The sequence below is a fragment of the Microtus ochrogaster genome, unplaced genomic scaffold (genome assembly GCF_000317375.1).
Source record: "Microtus ochrogaster isolate Prairie Vole_2 unplaced genomic scaffold, MicOch1.0 UNK1, whole genome shotgun sequence".
Taxonomy (NCBI): domain Eukaryota; kingdom Metazoa; phylum Chordata; class Mammalia; order Rodentia; family Cricetidae; genus Microtus; species Microtus ochrogaster.
The window spans coordinates 41,203,505-41,225,471 of record NW_004949099.1 but is presented as its reverse complement, the minus strand read 5'-3'; the positions used below and the strand labels follow the sequence as shown (position 1 = coordinate 41,225,471).

The following is a 21,967-nucleotide window of genomic DNA, read 5'->3' as shown; positions in this document are numbered from 1 at the left end:
TCTTCTTCTTCTTCTTCTTCTTCTTCTTCTTCTTCTTCTTCTTCTTCTTCTTCTTCTTCTTCTTCTTCTTTTCTTTTTTTGAGACAGTGTCTCTGTACATAGCCCTGGCTGACCCAGAACTCACTATGTAGATAGACCAGGCTGGTCTTGAACCCCCAGAGATCCATCTGCCTCTGCCTCCTGAGTGCTGGGATTAAAGTTGTGTGCTCCCATTTTTAAGTCTTTCCCCTTCCTCCACGGGTACTTGCACGGGTGTGGGTGCTTGTTCTTATTCTAGAAGTTCTGGGGTTTGGGGGCGTGCCTATGGTTCTGTTGTGTTGTAGGGAAAGACCCAGGGACAAGGGGATGGGTTTTCCTGGGCACAGTGCCTTCTTCCCCATCCCAGACCCTGCTGGCCCTTTTTCTGTTGGGCCTCACAGGCCGCACGTGGATGGGAGTTTCCCAAGAGGCCTGACAGACAGTCCCTGACGTCACGCCTTTTCCAGCCAGGTGACTTAAGCTCCCTCCTGCACATCTGTGTTGATGTGCTGAGTGAGAGAGACTCTATGAAGGACTTAGCAGACAGGAAGTTTGTCCTGACTGATGGTTGTGACCTCTGGGGCTTTGGCATTTCTTGTCATGCTTGTGAACATCTGGAATGATGTCCAGCGTGGGGAGCAGTCAGATCCTGGCGCCTGTCTCTCGCCACAGGTGGCCTTTGCAAAGTAATTGCCTTCTTTGGGCTGGGGGACTGGGTACTAAGGTTCCTCAGGTTCTTGCTTAGGTGATTTTCAAGGTGAGCGCTGTCGCGGTCTGGATTTAGCTTCCAGACCCAGGCCTTCCTAATTCTTCCTCCTCTAAAGCTCTCTTTGCTGCTGGCCTAGAGCAGGGTGGAGGAGGAAAGGCAGAGAGTTAATGAATAACCCGCTGCTCTGATTTCTGATGGAGGACAGAGACTGTTTACAGAGATGGCTACCTGTTTGGAGGGTGGCCTGTCCCTTGGCCTTCCTTCTGGCCTGTTGAAACCCAGGTCCTCACATGTGTTAGGAAAGCTCCCCCTGCCCCTCCCCCCGCAGCTTCTGGTGAGCAACCTGCCTTTGCTGTGTGGACCAGAGACACTGGGGCTGGTGCCTAGAGCCTTATAACTTCAGTTTCGGTTGCAGCCGCGGCCAATGAGGCAAGAACACTAGCTTCTATGTAGTGTGGCATCTAAGCCAACACAACTGCAAAGCCCAGACAGAACTGGGCTGGGCTGGGCTGGGAGAATGGGAGGGCATACAGGAATTTCTTCTGACCAATGAGTCTCACATTCTAAAAGCACACTTGTGCTCTGGGGCCAAATGTGGCGTTTTGGTTTTTTTGATCTATCCTTTGTTTACTATTGCGCATGCTTTTGAGTTTGTCACACCCCTGTCATCCTGCTTTCCTCTTACAGTGAGTGTCTGGGAGTGACTTTTACTCGGACACTTTCTGAACCTCGTGACCATCTGTCTGCTCCCTGGGGCCAATGTTTGCTAACTCATTTGATCTTGTGCATGCAGCAGGTGGAGAATAGCTAGGGGATCTTGAAAGGGTCAAAAAGTCCCTCGGTGCTTTGGGGCTACCCTTATTTGTTGGGGAGACATGGCTGTCACTGCAGGACTCCTGGAGGGCCCATGGTCTCTGGGAAGGATCCCAGTGAGGCATTAGCTTTGGTTTGGTAACTCTCAAAACAACAACTTTGTGAAGATTTGAAAATAATGAAATTCCCAAGCTGGGTGTGGTGGCGCACACCTTTAAATACCAGCATTTTGAAGGCCAGTCTAGTCAACTGACCAAGTTCCAGGCCAGCTAAGACTATATAAGGAGACCTTGTCTCAAAAAAAAACCAAAAACCAAAAAACAAAAACAAAGAAACAGAAACCATAGAAAGAAAAATGGCAATTTCTTAGGTTAAAAAGAAAAATTGAGGCAGGGCAGTGGTGGTGGTGCACACCTTTAATCCCCACACTAAGGAGGCAAAAGCAGGTGTATCTCTGTGAGTTCAAGGCCAGCCTGGTCTACAAAGTGAGTTCCTGGATGGCCGGGACTGTTACACAGAGAAACCCTGTCTCACAAACAAACAAAGACCAAAAACAAATAAACCCCAACCAACCAACCAACCAACCAAAAACCTGAAACACACACACACACACACACACACACACATACACACACACACACACACACACACACACACCCTTCTCGAGCTTTGGTGGGTAGTGGTCTGTGAGTACACTGTCTCCTATCATGAGATAACATACACATGTTGCTAGCAGCATGTATAATGTATGTTCCTTCCCCTTCCAGTGATGGTATTGTTTCTGGTTCAAAGTCAAGGAGAAGGCCTTAAGAAGAGTGTCCATGGGGCATGAACTTGGTCAGGGGTAAGCTCAGTGTGAGCTTGTAACTGGTATGACCACGCATGTGTGTGCTATTAGTAAGTATGCGTATGACTCATGCGCCCATGTGGGTCTGCACAGACAGGAATGCTATGTTGTTCTGGGACTCAGCTGGGAGGCCCAGCCGTGGCCTCTCAGTAGGTCAGTATGTATCTGTGCCCTCTTTAGTAGCATGAGTACTGGCAGCCCTGACTACTGTCTTTGGTTTGGCCAGCTGCCACAGAGTGGTGTCTGAGGTTAGGCCCAAGCTCTTCACTAGCTGAAGGGTGGAGGTGCCAAGGACAGATGGACAGATCTTGTTTCTGCCAGCCCCCTGCCTCTGCTAGGCCACATCCTATGGAGAAGGGAGGTGGGGAGTGCTCTGAGTAGCAGGGTGACTGGCTGGTTTGAGTGGAGTGTGTTTCTGGGTGTGTGCGCATGCAGAGTGACATGTTTTGTTTTAGGGAAAATGAGGTAGAGGTCTGGGCTTGCAATTTCCCACTTGTCTTAATCCTGGGAGAATCTAAACAGCTTTGTTTAAAAATTGGACATGGAGATTGCTGGGACCTGAGTGAAGAAGAGCTGTTGGGTCCCCTAGGAAGGCAATTAGGTTTGCAGCCAGTGTCTGGATCTGTGTGGCCATTATGTACGTATGTGTGCTTGCATGGATGGTTGCAGCTTGCGGACCTGGCTGGTGGTGAGGCAGGGTGTTTACAACACAAACCGTGACACGGTCACTAACTAGACAGGATCCTCACTGGCTCTCACTGGCCTGTTGCTGGGGATGGTTGGGAACAGGGGAGGGGGCAGTGCTGGGCAATGAGGGGCAAAGGCAAGCGTGATTGGGATGCCCATCTTGGATATGTTCTCCAGTGTTAGAGAAGCTGGGGGTGGTTATGGCCGGTCAGCCTGTGTCTGATAAAACAGCCCATACCTCAGTGCATGGAGACTAGCACAGGATAGACCAATAGGGAGGGTGGATGATGTTCTTTGAGAGATCTGGTGTGGGAGGGGGAGCCTGGCCTGGAGGGAAGGCTGGGATTTGGGTAGATTCGGGAAAGGGGCTCTGTGTGCTTGCAGTGGGGAGTGGTGAGCTTGGAGGGTGATGGAGACAGGTGCTGTCTGCCTAGAGGAGGACCTGGCTGGCCAGGTAGGTGGGGTCCTTATTCAAAATGCTACAAATGCTCCCCAGAGCAGTTTGGGTTCGGGAAGACTGGGGCTGGAAAGAATGGGAGAATAGGAAAAAACCCAAATGAAATTAAAGAATTAAATTAAAGAAAGCAACAGCTGCTCCTCTTCCTTCTATAATGTTGCAGACATAAAACAAATATTTAAATATTACATAAATTATAGAAATGGAAAATCTCCCCCAGTTCTGTCCTCAAAGACAGTGGCCATTAATACTTCGATTTGTGCTTTTTTACAGATTAAAAGGTTTTTTTCTGTGTTTATTCATTGTGTGTGTGTGTGTGTGTGTGTGTGTGTGTGTGTATGTGTGTGTATTCCTACCAAGGTACATGTGTGAAGGTCAGTTTTGTGGGAGTCAGTTTCTCCTTCTGCTTGCGTGTTCCGGGATCAAACCTGGGTTGTCAGACTCCACAACACCTTTCAGATATTTGCCTAGTAAGCTGGCATCTGGCCATTGCCCTGCTCATCTTCTCCGTCCACGGGTAGACAGGTTGATTCCCTCATTCTGCAGCCATCTTTCCACACCAGGATGACCTCATTCTTCTCGGTGGCTGTGCAGACTTGCTGAATGGGTTTTTGTCAGTTTTCTAAGCAGTGTAACAGACGGTGGGTTCATGTAACTACCGCCTGTTTGTCCTCTGTGCTGTGGGTTAGCCTTTTGTTCTGAGCTCAACTGCTCGTGCCTAAGCTCACCAACACGGTGACGATCCACTGAGGGCTCAGGGTCCAGGAGAGTGTGGCTCACATTTGGAGTGCCTGACCAGCTCTCCCCTGATAGGGTTCTCACTGTGAAGAAGGCTAGTAGTCTTTCTGTAGACTGTACAATCTGTAAGCACCAATCTGTAAGTAGAATCTGTAAGCACCAATGAGGTCTGAGCTCAGAATTCTCCCAACACAAAGTCCATCTACTGCTGGAAAAGGCACGGTGCCATTCTGGGGTGGGGGAGAGACTGTGCTTCTTGGTGACAGGATTGGCCAGGCCACATCCAGGGCTTGTGTGCCCAGGGATGGATGCACAATCCTTGCCTGCACTCCTTGCCTGCACTCAGGGGTCGGGGCATAGACCAGGGAATAGACCCCATCCACAGACCTTTGGAAAACAGAACAGTCCCCTTTTCCTCCCATGGGAAGGTCAACTAGGGTCGTTGGTAAGAAGTTCCTGTGCTGCTTCCAGGCAGTTTTGGGTAGATTTGGTGTGCTGCGTGCGGGGTAGTGGTGAGCAGCTTGTGTAGCAGGGTGCTAGGCTTTGGAAGAGTCTGCTGCCATCAGACTCTTAGAGCTGCCCCCTCCCATCCCGTTTGCTCTTTGAAAGTAGCCAAGAGTTTGGCTACTAGATACCGGCTGCTGTTTTTTAATGTTTCTTTGAAAACTGTCGTTCTGGGTGACAAGCCTTTAACAAAGCCAGATGGGCACTCCAGGTCCAGGTCTGCGGGGATTTCACTCACTCCGTTGTCCAACCTATCAATCATAGAGCCCAGGCTCCCTCCTCATCCAGTAACCCCAGCGTGGAAGAAGTTGACCTGGTCTGTGTGATGCCCCAGATTTCACACTCCCGAAATTCTCAGGCGGCTCACAGTGGACTTGACATTTTGACTTCCCACAAGGTGTTCGCTTTTATAGTTTTCTCATTCCTTGCTTCGGTAGCGCTTCTCTCCCTGTGAAATGTTGACAATGGCTGGAAGGCTGGAGGAAGCAGGGAAGAGTCAACAGCTCTCAGGGAGCAGAGCTGTGATGGCCGAGCTTTGCCTGGCTCTGGGGATGTTTATCAAACTCACCTTTCCCTGGGGTCCTGGCTGGCCCCTGGTGGAGCACACTCCGAGAGCCCGTCTTCCTGCTGGCTGATGTGCTTTCTGCAAGGAAGAACAAAGGCGAAGTGGGCCTTTGCGTTCAGTTTTATTTTCTCCCTGCTCTCTGGCAGCATCTTTTGGAAAAGAAATGTTTTGCAGCCAAGTGGTTCACTGTGAAAGCATTCTGCACCCCAGGCATAAACTCTTGGCAGCCCTAATAGAGCTCATCAAGAGGACTTGGTGACGACTGTAATCCAGGAGGGAATGTGGCCTAGGGCACCTGCGTGAGTGAGGGACACAGCATCATGCATCTGTGATGGCCCTGATGGCACCAGACCAGCGTTGTGGCTCCACACTTAGCACGCTAAGTGCTGATGGGCAGTGTAAAGCCGGCGGTGCAGTCCTCTGAGCAGTCTGGCCATAAACCTCAACCACACTTTGGCTAGGCGTTTGGAAAAGCTGGATGGAGGTCCTCAGCCTGCTGTGTTGGGTGTTTGCTAGTTGGAAGCAAATGGGAGGTCAGCTTCTTGTACCAAAAGATCCAGGAGGCTCTCCTCGATACCTAACTCCTTTGATTGCATCTATATACCCCCATTGCTGGTTCCTCACGACAGTGAGAGGGATCGAGCTTCAATATGCTCTGGGTCGCAGTATCCAGCAAGCAGCAGATAATTTAGGACTGAGAATCTCCTGGCCTGGGTACTCTGAGCACAAAGAGAGCTGCAGTCAGGTGCAGGATTAGGATTAGGTGAGTATCACCCTTTTCTGCTTGTGGCTATCAGCTATTTGTTTTATCTAGATCTCTGGTTTCCTGCCTCGATGACCCCATAGCTCTCCGTGGTACCCAGGGGTAGGCTATGATGACAGCTGGCCAAGTAGGGCAGGTGTTGCTGCACATGCAGCCTGAGCCTTCTGTATACAAATCAAAGGAGAGGCCTACCTTGGCAGAGCTGGAATTTTCAGTTACACTGAATTGGGCGTGAAGAACAGTGGTACCCATTTTCCCCCTCCACTCCATCTCTACTTACTTATCTACCTGAGTCAGAGCTCGTTATAAAACTGCACATCCGCCGGGCGGTGGTGGCGCACGCCTTTAATCCCAGCACTCGGGAGGCAGAGGCAGGCGGATCTCTGGGAGTTCGAGACCAGCCTGGTCTACAAGAGCTAGTTCCAGGACAGGCTCCAAAACCACAGAGAAACCCTGTCTTGAAAAATCAAAAAACAAACAAACAAACAAAAAAAAAAAACCCCAAAAAACCCTGCACATCCTTAGCAGTAAAGGATCATCCTTGCCCGAGGATGCTCACTGGACTATGCCTTGAGCCCTGGGGACCATTTTTTAAGGAGCTAGTCGTAGGTGGCACCTCTGGAATATGAATGTGGCTGAGAGGGAGTTAAGAAATGGGGAGGCATCATGCCCAGGGCTGGGTGAACTTGTGAGTGCCCCACACCTGCTCTCCATGGGAACACTGTAGTCTAGGACAGGTCAGGTGGGATGGCCTCTCTGAGAAGCTCACATCCAGCCATGCTGAAAGAGCCCTGTGCTTGTGCTAGGGCTGGTGGAGTCATCTATACTGTTTTCTCCCCAGTGAATTCTTTCGGACTTACTGGCTTTAGGATGCTGCTATTAATCGCAGGACACACGCGTCAAGAGAAGCAGTCACACAATAGCCCTAAGTCCTGAGGGACTGGCTTGTAGTTGATTTCAGTTGGCCCTGGTGGTGCTGTGCCCATCAGTAGAGGTGGGGACCCGCCTCTATCTGTGTGGCTGGGGGGAGGAGTAGTGACCCTAGTCAGGGAAGAGGAGGATGGTGAGTGGGCTGCAGGGCCCTTCTCCTTCAGGTCCAGGTTCTGACTCTAGAAGAAGGAAGGAGATTGGGAAAGCAGGGTTTTTAGCTTACTGTGAAAGCCTTGGTGTAGGTTGGAGAAGTGGGGGAGGGAGTCAGCTGCAGAAGATAAACCTGCCTCTAAACTGTCTGACACCACCCCTGGCCCAGCTACTGGGGAGGGTGCAACAGTCTAGCAGGTCAAGAGCCATAGTCATGGAAAACCTCATCAAGTGTGATGGAGATAGGAAGAGAATAGTTTCAAGTATAGAAAGAAACACAACGGGGCCAGCATGGTCAGAGGGGCTTATAGAAGACCTACTTGCCTCTAACCTGGGGAACTGCCTAGGTTCTGCCACTTGGTATTTGGCCTTTGGAAGCTCCTTGGTGAGGCAGTCTGTGTCAGTGGTGGCAGTGGTGTGGTCAGGCATTTTGGGATGAGGTCTTTGGGAGGGTCAAGCCAACCATACACTCATCAGGCTCCTTCCTTGTCTTGCCTCCAAGGGAAGTAGTTCCCCAGTCTGTTCCTCTTGCAGATATCAGAGACCAATTAAGAAACATTCCCTGGCCTTCCTGAGGCTGAAATGTGGTTTTAAAGAATCCCTTCAGAAGGTGCTCTTTTGTGGTAGTGGTGCTTTTAAACCAAGTGTCTTTAATACAGTCTTAATTCATGCCAGGAACCAAAGCCTTGCTGCTACTACATTCTAAACCCAGTGGGGTGGGCTGCTTTGTGGCCTCTGGTTAAACAGTGTTAACATTAGGCTCAGTACTGACACAGCCTCTACTGCCTTTTTCTGCTGGTGGGGCACACACAGCACACACACACACACATGCACACATGTACACCCCCACAAACACATGGCAATAATAACTATTTTAGTGTTGGGGATCAAACCTACGGCTTTATACACGCTAAACATTTATTCTACTAAGCCAGACTCCCAGCCCTCTATATTTTCATTTTAATAGATCCTAGTAATTTATGGGATGCAGCATGATGTCCCCAAATACACATATAAGGTGCAGTGGTTAGATCAGGATAATACCTTATACATTTATCATTCTTTGTATAGAGAACATTCAATATCTCTTCAGTTGTGAGGTGTGGTCACACTTGGGAGTCAGAGGCCCGTGGATCTCTGAATTCAAGGCCAGTGTGGATTGCAAAGTTCTAGTACAGCCAGGGCTGCATAGTGTCTCAGACAATAGCAATAACAAGAAAACATTCTAACAGTTATCTTGAAACGCTTGCTTGTTTGTGCCCCGGAGACCCTCCTATGCCCTGCGACATCCCAGCTGCACCCTGTGCCTCCTAACCCTTCTTTGGCTCTCCCTCGCCACACCCATATTCTCCCAGGCTCTTGTGACCTAGGCTCTGTGACTCTCTGGGCTTTAACGTTTAGCTTCTACAGATAAATGAATGTACGAGAAGTGTGTCTGCTGTGTCCCCAGCTCACTCCCAGTGCACACGGAGGAGCAGAGACTGGGGTTCTCCTCAATGGAGCTTTTCCTGTTTTTGTGTGGCTTGGTGCTGGATGGACACTTACATGTTTTCCGTCTTGACGTTGGGGACAGAACCTGGCTGTATGCATGCTTAGCACACACACCAGCACTGAGCTATGTATCCCGGACTCTGTTTACTTCAATTTTTAAAATTGAGTCACAGTTGTCTTATCGGACAAGGCTGGTCTGAACTCATGATCTCTCTGCCTGGGATTCCTGAGTGCTGGGAATGCAGGCGCATGCTCCATAATCAACTTCCTCTTCTATTTTTTGAATGAATGAGTGCTGCACGGGCAATCTAAAAGAAACGTGACCCTGATCTCATCTGTTGGTCCAGGACTGAGTGCTAGCTGGCTGTGCTTAGTCATCCATCCTCAGTCTGGTGGTTTAAACTGGCTCTGCGGAGGAGACCCAGGTCAGGAGCTCCTTCTAAAGGTACTGAAGCTGAGGGCACAGTGTCTTCCCCAAAGGCTCTGGAGAGGATGCTGGGGGAAAAGGGAGTTGCTGCTTGGAGGTTGGTTCTCCTGGGTTTTGGGCAGTTGGACAGAGGAGCCAGGAGACAAACTTTCTTGATCCTTATCTGTGTTTGGTCTCTGGTGTCCCCCCCATCCCCCCATCCCAGATGGTTCTCTTCCTGTCCTCCCTCAGCAGTGTACACTGTTCTCCCCGACCCCCAACCGCTCCTGGTGAGCTTTCTGATCTGTGGACAGTTTTGCAGAACATGTTCCCAAATGACCAAGTCTGTAAGGACTTGAGATTGGCATGTGTGGGGTTATTTTGGGGTTGGTGGGTCAGGCTGAGATCTCTCTGGCATGCCTGGCCTCTGGCCTCTCAGAATTGACCAGAATGGAAGGCTGATAAAAACCAAGGCTCCAGGAATAGCCGAGAATTTGCTTAACCTCCGGGAAGAGGTGCCATTGCCCTACCCAGAGTCCACAAAGGAAGTGGGACCCCAGGGAGGGTGGGATGGGGAAAATGAAAGTTCCAGAGGCTTCTGCTTCCCCTTCCTCCCTGAGCCTGCCTGGTCAAGGAGGTGGTGAGAACGGCTCAGGGCTCAAGGCCAATCTGATAAGGAGCAGGACTCAGGGACCAGAGGAATGTTGTTCCCCCCTTCCATCCCTCCCTGGGGAGTTGCCTGGTAACAGCCATTGGCTGTGCCAGCAGCGGTTCAGATTCTGTCTCTCTGTGTCCCACTGTTTCTCAGTCCTTTTCAAACAGAGGGTCGACTGGCAACAGCTCTGCCCTCAGATCTTCAAGGTCCCCTCACTTCTTGCCTCCCCTGGAACCCATGGGTGAGTATGGAGCACCCTCTCTGTGATGCTGGGTACCTTGTAGCCCCTCTGTCTGTTTTCTATTTGTGACACGATCTCACGATGTGACCCAGGTTGGCCCCTAGTTCATGGTCCCTCTGCCTCAGCCCTAAGGGCTGGATGACACTGGATGGCAGACATGAACCTGTCTGTTGGGAGCCGGAGTGGACAAGCACATGAGGATACAGGAGGTCAACTAAAGCAGTTCAGGGTGCCAGAGCAGAGCAGCCCAGGAGCCTCTCTTGCTTCTCTGAGTCTTAGGGTGTGTGTGTGTGTGGTTCTGGGGATCAAAATCAGACCCCTATTTATGCCAGGCAGACTTTCTACCATGAAGCCGCACGCCTAGCCCTTATTTATTTATTTATTTACTTATTTATTATTTATTTATTTATTTTTATAGTTCTCACTATGTAGCCCATGCTTGTTTTTAACTTAAAATCTCCTAGCCTCGGTTTCCAGAATTTTAGGACTACTGGCATGCACCACCATGCCTGGCTAGCCTTAGATTTCTTTTGTCTATAAAGTAAGGGGCGGTGATGCTTGGGTGCTTTCTGGCTTAAGAGTTAACCTCGCTCCAGGGGTGGCAAGAGGAAGGACCTTATAGAGGTAGGATGTTTGTGTTAAGTCTCTGTTACACCATGGGTTCATCTCATCTAGCCTGACCCCATGGTGACTCAGCAATCTTGAGGGTTCAAAGGCCAGTGTCTCAAAATTCTCTTCTGTTCTGCGGACTCTTCTGCCTGTGAGCATTGTTCTAGTAAATTCGGCAGTTGTTTTTAGTTACTGCCCGTCTCTACTTCTTTCTCATTTCTTCTAAACTCCAGTGGCATGGCTGTTAGCCTGTGACACTGTCTTTAGGTTGCTGATGTCCAGTGGCGTGGCTGTTAGCCTGTGACACTGTCTGTAGGTTGCTGATGTGTTGACTCTCTTCAGTCTTTTCTATGCTAGACTTTGGACAGTTTCTGTCATTAGGTTCTTCTTTTGCAGTCCGATATGACTAAATCCCCTTTGGCATATTTCTCACCTCAGACACTGTCGTCGCCACCTCTAGACGCTCATATGAGGCTTTCATATATGTCCTCTGTCGTATTTCCCTTCTGTCGTGAACATACTTGTAAAACCTGTTTGGTCTCCCCTTGCCTATGAGGCTCACCATCTCTCATTTGTACCCATTGATCTGTCCACTTCTTTTGTGCCTGCTAAATGTTGCTTGAATGCCAGTTAGCGGGAGCTTAATATTGACAGATGTGGGGTTTGTTATAGTTCTTTAAATAGGGTTGAACCTTCTTCCGGCATGCATTTAAATGACTTGGGATCAGTTTCATACATTTAAGGTTTGCTTTTAAGCTTCTTAAAGGGTAGATCTAAAGCAGACTGTAGTCAGGGGCTAATTTAGCCTCACCATTCGGGCAACACCCTTCCGAGGACTTTACCGAATGCCCTGTGCATGAGTTCTCTCTGGATGTGTGCACTCCACACATGGTTCGGGCCCTGCTGTGCAGTGCTTCTTTTTCCAGTATTTCGAATCTTACCCTGGCAATGTGGGGGATCAGCTGGACTCTCCAGGGGCCTCCTCCACAGGTTCCTGCACTCCCTCCCTTCAGTCCCCCTTTCTGTGGTATTTTACCCTAAAAGTTCTAGCTGTGTGAGCTCTAGTTTTTGGTGAGACAAGCACACTCCACTTGGAGTCCCCCCTTAAAGCATCCACCTTGGAGGTGCTGCCAAGGCTGTCAGCTCGTGGTCATAGGTTCCACCTCCTTTGTTTCCCTCCCCAGGAATCTTAGTCCTGTGCTGTTGCCCCTGGTCCAGTGTCAGAGGCAGTTTCATGCCTGTTTAGTGTTTTAGTTGTACTTCATCATGACTGGAGCCCTGCATAGTTTTAAAACTCTCTTGACCTCAGCTGTCCCTTGAGCCACCTTCCCCACCGGGGTGGGTATCTTCACTAAGAAATCTCACAAGACACCATTAACAGCATGTTGGCCCTCCACCCCCACAATTTTATCTGGTTCTGCATTTATCTCTCCAAGGTGGCTGTCCCCTACAAAGGCAATTTCAGTACTTAGCATATAGTGAATACTAATGTTCATTGAATGAGTAACAGAATAAATGGAAGAAAATTTAAGCTACCAGTAACATTTGGTAGCTAAGGAGATTTTTGGTGTTGTTTGCTGTTGCTTTGTTTTTGTTGGGTTGGAGCCCAGGGCCTTGTGTACACTAGCCAAATGCTGTACCAGTAAGCCACAACCCTGCACGTTAAGAACACCACTGGTTGGGTGCAGTGCTTGGCTTATAAGAGTTGAGACTACATCTAAATTTACTGGGTATGTCTTTTTCTTGTTTATTTTGAAACAGTTTTTTTTTTCTATAGCTGAGGTTGGTCTAGAATTTACTATGTAGCTAAGGTTGGCTTTGATTTTTTGATCCTCCTGACTTAGTCTTCCAAGTTTTACAGGTGTGTACCACCTATAGGATTTATAGGATTCTAGGTGAGCACCACCATACACAGCTCAGCATTGGGTTTCTCAGTTCTGCTTGGGACACTGGTGAATTGGAATTAGATCCAGCAGAGGCTGACGAGGAGGCTGGAAACAATGTGGCATGGGAATTGGGGGAGAGTCTTAGGAACATTCACTTTGTCTGCAGATTATTGTTATGAAATGTGACGGAGCAGGGTGTGTAACTGATGGTCTTCATTGTGTGGGGGGAATGAGAGCCTAGCCTACAGATACAGGTGAGGGGTTCCAGGGGACTGGGATTGGGGCCATGGCCAGAACAAGCTTTCCCACACTTAACACTACCGAGCATAGGAAGGGGCACCTTGGAAGGTGGCGAGCTTTTGGGATTTAAGGAAAATCCCGTGTCTGCTGGTGAGATGTTGTGTTTGGGATGTGGCATTGTACGAAGTAATCTCTTAAATACCATGTACTCAATTCTAAATCTTACAACTTAATTAGGGCCCTGTGATTCCTATCTACCTTTCAGTGTTCCCTCCCCAGTCTGTACATACACACACGCACACACGCACACACACACACACACACTGGGCTCCTTACTTCTGCATGTCAACTCTGACCATGCTACATCCTTGCCTAAGTGGGCTTTTTTTTTCCCAGGGGCCTTCAGACTGGCAGCTACCACCCCCAGCTGCCATCTGCTCTTGTCCTTAGCATTCTGACTGCCCTCTTGTCAGCAGCTTGTCACGTTGTCTCCTTATTTGGACATGTAACATCTTTGAGGTAGAGATGACTGATGGGCTCATCACTTTCCCACCCTGTGGCCTGGGAGCGCCATGAATCCTGCGTGTCCAGCAGGCTGCAGTGGCTCTGGTCTCAGGAGCCTCACTCAGGGTCAATGCTGCTGCTCTTGATCTGCTCATGTGAATCTCCTGGGTCTTCCTTGGGGGCCTCAAGGACTGGAAGCTGTCATGGAGTTGTCACTCACAGGTCTAGGACAGTGTGGGCTCCAGGACTGGTTGTCTAGCGGTGTCTGAGAGGCCCTTCAATCTCCTGCCCTTTTCCATTTGCTAAGAGGACCGCGAGGAGGCCATTTTCCACACCAGGAAGGGTGGTGACTCTGTAGCTCCTGGCTGGAGAGAGATGGGAGAGAGAGAGAGAGGCCAGTTCTGGAGGAATCAGAAGCCAAAGAACTTCCTGGGGTAGGGCCAGTCTTAAGAGTCTCTCGGGCGCTTGTGTAGCCTTTCCACTCATGGAACTTTTGGGGTAACTTCTCAGCCTCACCCATTAGCTAGGAAAATACACGGCACCTGCCTGGGTTCTTGTCCTTCCCTGTTTCCCTAGTGGTTGATGGGACCCCAGGTGAGGCAGCTGGGTGGGCTGTGGAGCAGGGGCTTTGGAGAAAGCAAGATTGAAGTGAGAAAGTTGATCAGATGGCTGAGTGCCTGGAAGTATCATGGGGCCCTAGACTCTTGCCGGCTGTTCCTCCTGGCTTTCTGCTTCCTCTTCTGCCATCTTTCCCAGCCGAGGAACACTCTTGACCCAGGGATCAGCAGTGTGTGCTACCCTTAGCTACAGCCATCAGACAAGCTTGCTGTGAGTAATGTAGTTTTTTTTCTCTACAAAATGGCAAGAAAGAGCAGAGGGCTCCTTCATGGACCTTCCTGCAGTAACTCTGCAGGTTGCTGACTTCCCAGAGAAGCCTGTGCTATCCCGAGGACCATGGACTTGTGCCTTCATCAGTCCACTGCCAAGCCTTCTACCAACCACCCTCCTCCTCCTCCTCCTGAAGGAGAAGGCCATGGTATTGTGGGATGGGTGTTCCGAGAGGGTGGGGCAAATGCATGTGGGCTCCAACTGTCAGTGTTCCTTGGAAGGGAGCACTGGGGAGGAGGGGCGTTGCTCTTCCTTGCTGTATGCCCTGTATCCACAGGGGCCTCTGATGGAAGGGTCACTCAGCAGGTATCACTGACTGGGTGAATGGAGTCCAGGGAAGATGGGCCTAGCATGAGGTGGCAACCTTTGTACTCTGCTCCCAGTAGTGGTGCCGTGTGGCCAAGGCCACATCCTGCTGGTGGGGTGGGCCTACCTTAGAACCTGAGCATTCTGCTTTCTGCTTCCAACTTGTTCCATCACAGGTTGTCAGTCAAGACAGTGATACAGATGACATCATTGTTACAGTCAGTATTGACAGAGTGCATTCTGTCACAATCTCCAGGGCTTTGTCAGCAATGGCTACTTTCTCCCCATCTTCTCCTCCTCTTTCTCTTCCTCTTTCCTCTTTCTCTGTTCTTTTCTCTCTCTCTCTCTCTCTCTCTCTCTCTCTCTCTCTCTCTCTCTCTCTCTCTCTTTCTCTCTCTCTCTCTCATTTTTTGGCACTGAGAATAGAACCCAGGGTCTCAAGCCTGCAAAGCAAGCTCTTGCCCTCCAAGCCACACCCCCAGCTCCTTATCCTACTTCTTTCCTCTGTTTGTTCTGAGTCAGCATCTCGCTGTGTAACCCAGGCTGCCTTAGAGCCTGCAGTGGTCCTTCTGCTCCTTCTGCTTCAGCCTCCAGGCCAGGCTCCCGCAGCTGCCTTCTTAAAATGCCTTTTCTGAAAGGAGTTTTCCTGAACTTGTTTTTCATTCCCCTTGGCCGACTCCACCAGTTCCATTGTATCTGATCCAGAACATGCTTGCCCTTGATGCGACAGTAATGAAAATGCGATTGCCTCTCTGGGTCTATGTGCTCGTTCCAGGGCTTCTCTGGGGACGTGCAATTCCAAGGATGCTCGGGCTCCTGTGTAAACTGTTGGTATCTGCATACGATCTACTCCTTTTTCCTCATCAGTTTGGAATTGCCCCAAGGTTACTTATGACTTGAACTCTTCCCCAGCAAATGTCTGAACCTTTTGCAGACCAAAGTACTTTTCTCCTAGGAGAAAGCTGTGGTCCTTGAGGCTGGATTACAAATTGTGTTATGATACTCAACACAGTGCAAGCGTCTTAGCGCTGTATTGTAGAGCGACTGATGACGAGAAGGAGGTCTGAACATGCTCTACACAGGAACGTTTTTATTCCCCAGTACTTTTGGTCTCTAGTTGGTGGGGAGGGAGCCTTAGAAGCAGAGGGGGGCTGCTTACTTATAATTTTTGTAAGCTCTATCCATGGTAGCTGTTGTCTGCATGCTACTATTTTATTCAAGTTTTTATTCTCTTAGCTGTCTTCACTGCCTGGTTATCGGTGTGAGATGCTCTCTAAACTTTCTTTTTGACGTTTATGGCATGCAGGCAGGAGGTCTGAGGTCTTGGGCGTTCAGGAGTGAACTGGATGTAATATACTGGATTCCTGGCGGCAGGGACTGTGTGGCTGTGCATCTCTCAGAGGTTTCCTCTTAGCACTCAGGGCTCCCAGCGAGGGGACTGTAAGCTGGGCCTTGGGATGATGCTGAGCAATCATTCCAGAGCCTTCCACTTCTGTAGGGTTCCTTACCACGGTCCCAAGCCTCACCTAGTCAAGTGACTTTGAGGTATGACTGAGATGTAGACTGTTTCAGAGTGTGTGGACTCTCGGTGTGGACTCTCGTGACCACAACTAGTGCATGAACAGCGGCTTAGGATGTGCTTTCCGTCCTCACCTTTGCTTGATTGTACTAGATGTCTTGCATCTCATTTATTCCAGAGGACTGAGGGCCTCTTCTGGGTCGGTCGCTGTACTAGACTCCAGAGATACAGGGGTGCAGCAAAGCCCTGCCCTCACAAGCTTATGTTTTGGTGGCAGAGATAGACTGTAAGAGCAGAGGAAATTCAGTGTCTTGGGTGGTGACAGATGCCATGGAGCAAAGGGGAAGAGGAGTGAGGATGGTTATACGCAGGGAGTGCAGAAGACCTCCTTCAAAAGGGGCCATTAAAGGGGAGATGGAAGAAAAGAATTTGAACCCTGTGGATAATGGGGGAGAGGGATACACCTTAGGGCAGAAGAGGCCAGTAGGTATGTCACCAGGCTGGGATCATAGGACCATGAACGCCATTCTAAAAGCTATAGTTGTTTCAGACAGGGTCTCACTGAGTAGCACTGGCTAGCTCTCAGCTGCCTTTGTCTCCTTGAGTGCTGGGATTAAAGGCGTATACCACCACACCCATCCAGAAAGCTGGAGCTTTTATGGTGGGAGAGGGGAGCCACTGGGGGAATCTGGACCCAGGAGTGACAGCTGCCTTGAGTTTGTGGCTGTGTGCATTAGGGACTGTTCTTTCTGAGGCTCCTAGACTGCAGGGCCCTCTTGTCCCTCACCACTTGCTCTCCATTTTGCTGAGGAGGAGTCTGAGGTGGCTAAGGACCCAAAGGTGCAAGTCAGTCTGAGCTTGTGCTCTAGGACAGAGGGAGCCCTTGTTGGGGACCACAGGTCAGGCTGACTCTGTGCCTGCCCTGGGCTACTCTAGCTACCCCAAGGGCCAGGGCAGCCCCTCCCCTCACTCTCCTTTGGTGGAAGGAAAGGCAGATGCGTTCCAGATGGGGGCTGCTTGGGAAGGAGAACTTGTGCCTGCCAGCAGACAGTTCCTCCCCCTCCCCCTAAGTCTTAGTGTTTGACTCCACAGACCCGCCCTGCTGTTTAGAGACCCCGGCTGGCCTTGAGCTCCTGCCCCAGGCAGGGGAGTGGAGATCACTGCCTTTCCCTCCCCAGGGAAGGGACCTCCCTCTGTTCCAAGTGAAGCTGGTCCCTAAACACCCTACAGTTTACCATCCTTTGGTTTTTGAGGTCTTCAGATCACAGACTGTCTCTCTATAGTCCTTGACTTTATCACCCCCCGAGGAAGCCAGGAAAGTACCCCCCCCCCTTGTTTTAAAGAAAGTGATCCAGGGTGGAAAAATGGAGGTCAGAGAGTGAGGCTGAAGGAGGAGCCAGAGAGGGAGCTTAGCCTAGTGCTGGGGAGCTGTTCCTGAGTGGGGCACTGGGGGAAGAGCTGGGGTAGCTGGGGTGGGATTGGCTCTCTCCGTACGGGGTGTGTTGCTCTTACATTGACCATTCACATTGGTGTCTGAATTAGCTGTTTTGAGGGGGACTGGACCCGATTTGTGTCTTACACGTGTATGCTGGTTTGCACGCGCACTCACCCATGCCCTCACTAGCTTCCACCTTGACTCCATAGACGCACTCATCCATGGCATACTACTCACTTTTACAGTGTGTGTGTGTGTGTCTCACCTGTGTACACACATCCCAGGCCCAAAGAGAGGTGTTTGGTGCGCATTTCTAGTTGGCAATAGTGGCTTCCCATTGGCTGTTTAGGTGTGAGAATTTCTGACAGTAGTAGGGGCTCCACTATCCTGGACTTCACCTTGTGACTCGGTTTACCCATTTTTGTGTACGAAGAAGAGAACCTGGGGAGATGGGGTACATAGTAGGTACTGCAGTGCAGTGCTTAGATTATAGAAGTCGAATGCCAGCTTATGTCCTTACCAGGAGCAAGGAAGGGGACTGGTGGGGGAAGGGAGAACATCCGGTGGTGCCCCCTGCCACACAAGGCCAGGCCTGACTTCTGCCACTGGAGCTGGGGTGGCCCCTGAGCCCGAGGCCTTGGTGTTGCTTTGCAAGGTGGAAGTGACAATTACCGCTAAGGGAGAGACTGTTTCTTGGCTGCCCAGATCCCTCGGACTCCCAGCCACAGAGAGAGGTGACCATGGCTTTGACTTTGCTTCTCATTCAGAAACCCACCTGACAAGATGGCACAGCAGGTAAAAGCCATGAAGCCCCTAGAACCAAGTTCAGTCCCTGGAACCCAAATGATGCAAGGAACCAACTCCCACAAACGTTGTTGTCTGCTGTTCACACAAATCCATACACACACACCAAAATGTGAAAACAAAAATCCCAACAACCTCGCCGGCACCACTGCCAACAGTTTCAGAGAATCTTCACAGTCACCACGCAGCTGCCGACATCCGATTAGACTTGCAAGTACGCAGTGGCTGTGGGGGAGGGGAGGCAGGTGCTGTCTACCAAGCTGCCTCCGTGAATTTGGAGGGTGGAGCTATTACTCATCCTTGACTGTGTCTCCTGATTGAGAAATCCAGCAAGCAAAACCTAAGGGTAGCCAGACAGGGCTGCAAGGGGTACGGGTGGCCTGACACGCTTGTCACCAGACAGGGCTGCAAGGGGTAGGGGTAGCCTGACACGCTTGTCATAGCTCAGCCTATATTTGTCATCCTTCTGTTTCTGCTCTGGCACCCTTCCAAGTCTTAAAGCTCTAGCCTTCTCAAGGGTGGGAGAGAGGGACCAAGTCCAGGACCTTCTGCCCCAGCCCTTCCAGGTGCCTTTTCCCCAGGCCTCTGTCTCCTGTGAGGTCTGGCTCACCCTTTCTGTAGGGCAGTGGCTTCATGGTGGCCTATGTCCCGCGGTGCTTCTGGGCCCCTCCAAGAATTTTCCATCACACTCAGAGCCGGTCTTTTGCCTCAATGTTCCCTTGTATCCTACTTAGAGGAGGTATCTTCTTTTCATTTTTGGTTCTTTGAGACAGGGTCTCACACGGTAGCCCAGACTGGCTTTCAGGTAGTCCTCCTGCCTCAGCTTCCCAAGTGCTGAGATGGCAGATGTGAGTCACAATGCCTAGTCTGGTTGTATTTCCTTTATCGAATTATTCCAGAAAAGATAATTGAAGTGACCCCAAGTAGGGAGGCAGGAAGATGGCTCAGTTGCTTGAGTGCTTGTCCTGTAAACCTGAAGATCCGAGTTTGATCCCTAGCACCCAGGTAAAATCCAGTTGTGGCAGCACACGTCTGTAAGCCCGTTGCTGGGGAGGTAGAGATTGTCAGACTGGCAAGCTTCGGGTTCAGAGAGAGACCCTGCCTCAAAATAAATAAATAAAAGGAAGAAAGTGATTGAGGAAGACACCCCATGGTGACCCCTGGCTTTTACACACACACACACACACACACACACACACACACACACACATGGCTTTTACACACACACACACACACACACACACACACACACACACACACACACACACTGACTCCCTCACCCCAGCATAGTGGGGTAATAGTACTACTTAAATTTGGGGTAATTGTACTACTTGAACATGGCTTTGTTCATTCCTGCCTTGGTCTCAGGTGTCAACCAGAACTCTTGTCTGTGGTCAACAGACTGATGGATGGTACTGAGACCCCCAAGCCTCTGCACCTGTCCCTGCTGCCCATGGCACCACTGCCTGTCTCCCTTGCTTATCCTAGAGGACTCAGTTTAGATGTTTTTTTCTGTTAACTGAAAACACCTGCATCCTCTTTTTCCAGGGAGCTCTGAGTTTCTGTGCCCGCTAAATTCTGCATTATAGGCTGTGGACAAGGAGGAGTATAAGGTACTGTCTCTGCTGTGTCATTTCTATCACTAGGGACAGATGTGCTCAGGGTGATGTAATATGTCATGTGGTAGCTGCTCTTGTTAATAGTGTGGGATGTGCAGATCTGAACTAGCTAATCATTCTACATGTATAACATAGCTTAGTATATGGTGGAAGCTGGTGTGTATATGCATGTGTGTGGGTATGTGTGTGCATGTGTATATATGCAAAGCATTGCCTAATTTTCCTTTAAATCCCAGGGGTTCTGTCAGAAAGTTTAGTACCGTTATGCTTTTCATCATTTGTAGGTGGCATGGCTTTTCTCTCTGGAGTCTGACGTTTTGTGAAATACCACCATGGCATGTCTTATGTGGGTCAACTCTCACCCAGTGTACTAGGCATTCTAGATTCTTTTAGTTGTGAAACCTACATTATTCAGTTCAGGACATTTTCTTGCATTACTTCCTTGATGGTTTCCTTTCTCTCTCTCTCTCTCTCTCTCTCTCTCTCTCTCTCTCTCTCTCTCTCTCTCTCTTTTAATTTGGACAGTAAATCTCCTAGATTGTTCAATTAAAAAATTATTTCTATTCCCCTCCTTGTGTGTGTGTGTGTGTGTGTGTGTGTGTGTGTGTGTGTGAGAGAGAGAGAGAGAGAGAGAGAGAGAGACAGACAGACAGACAGACAGAGACATCAGGAGCCTGTGCGTGCCGTGTGTGTAGGGTCCAGTCCTCTCCTGCTACCTTGTGTGACACAGGCTTTCCTCTTGGCTGGAGTTTGCACCAGGTTGGTGGTCACACGTTTGGTGGTGTTTTGATCTCTATCTCTCGTCTTGCTGTAGGAGTGCTGCTATCACAAGGCTGTGTTGTGTGCCTTATTTATGTGGGTTTGGGGGATGAACTCTAGAGTTCTTTACACACTAGGCCAGCTCCTCTGACTTCATGGAAATCTGTTTTTTTGCTTTACCTTTCTGCTATTTTGGGGGAGGGCTGCTTGGTATTGAACCCAGGACCTTTGTAGGGAAGGAGAGGACCCTATTGCTGTGCCACACTCCAGCTGCTACTCTCTTATTTTAATTAGCTTTTGTTGTTGCTTTTAGAGACAGGGTTTCTCTGTGTAGCTTTGGCTGTGTGGAACTTGATTTGTAGACCAGGCTGACCTCGAACTCACAGAGATCCGACTGCCTCTGCCTCCTGAGTGCTGGGATTAAAGGCATGCATAACTGCTGCCTGACTAATTAGCATACTTTTAAGTTCAAAGATATCTTCTGTTTTTTAGAGCTTCTTTTTATAGCACCCTGGAGTCATGGATGCATTATTGCCTCTTCTCTGAGGAATTAGTGATAGTTTAACTTTTGGGAGCAATTATTTATTTTTTTCTATTTCCTGTGATGTGCGTATGTGTGTGTGTGTGTGTGTGTGTTTCTGTCTTTCCTCTTTTCAGAGGCCTAGTGTTCCTTGAGGTGTGCTGGCGTTTTAGTGAAGCATTAGCAAGACCACTGGATTCTCAGTCCTTCCCCGCTCCCAACCAGGAGTGTGCATGTGTTAGAGTGAGGACCTAGCGGGGTGGAGGAGGGGGGGCATGGGGGGTGGGCACAGGGCAGGCAGTGGCATGGCGGTGGGGAGCATGTGGTAGGAGAGGTGGGAATCTCAGGGAAGGAGGAAGCAGGCCGAGGCTACCTGGCATTTGTCAGTTTTCCTCACTTGGGAGGACACCTGAGGTGAATACTTAGCTGATGAGGGGAATGCTTTTCTGTGGCTTGTGGTTTTGGAGGTTTTGCTCCATGATCAGCCAGCTCCATTTCTTTTGGGACTCTGACAAGATAGCATGTCATGGCAGGGAGCATGTGAAAGCAGAGAGAAGGCAGGTTGCCCTAGAATATACCCTACAATACCCCCCACCCCCGTGCCTGCTGCCTTCCCCCAGGCCTCCCCTGGTACAGCTTGTTTTGCCTCTACTAGAGCATGGTCTGGAATCCAAGCCTCCCCTGACACGTGGGCCTTTGCGGGACATCGCAGATCCAAGCCAGAGCAGCGCAGAGGCGCGGGCAGGCCTTTGTTGTAGGGGAAGGACCTGCTTTCCAGGGATCGTGAAGCGCTGTGAGCATTATGAGCTTCACCTTTCCAGTGCGCGGTTCTCCTTGAAGACAAAAGAGTACCACTTTCGCCTGTGTCCTGCATGATAGCCGAAGGCAAGCCACCGGCACTTGG

The 21,967-nt window shown here is 50.0% G+C and overlaps 1 protein-coding gene across 3 annotated transcripts in view; it reads left to right on the top strand.

Moving 5' to 3' along the window:
- Nucleotides 1-21,967, top strand: part of Tspan9 (tetraspanin 9) — a 184,721-nt gene that overhangs the window by 8,077 nt on the left and 154,677 nt on the right. Inside the window, exon 2 of one of the 3 annotated variants that reach the window (XM_026788230.1) lies at nt 19,714-19,778. The exons of the other annotated variants lie outside the window; for them this stretch is intronic. The gene's annotated coding sequence lies outside the window, so the exon portion shown is untranslated. The remainder of the gene's footprint in view (nt 1-19,713; nt 19,779-21,967) is intronic. 3 annotated transcript variants of the gene reach the window in all.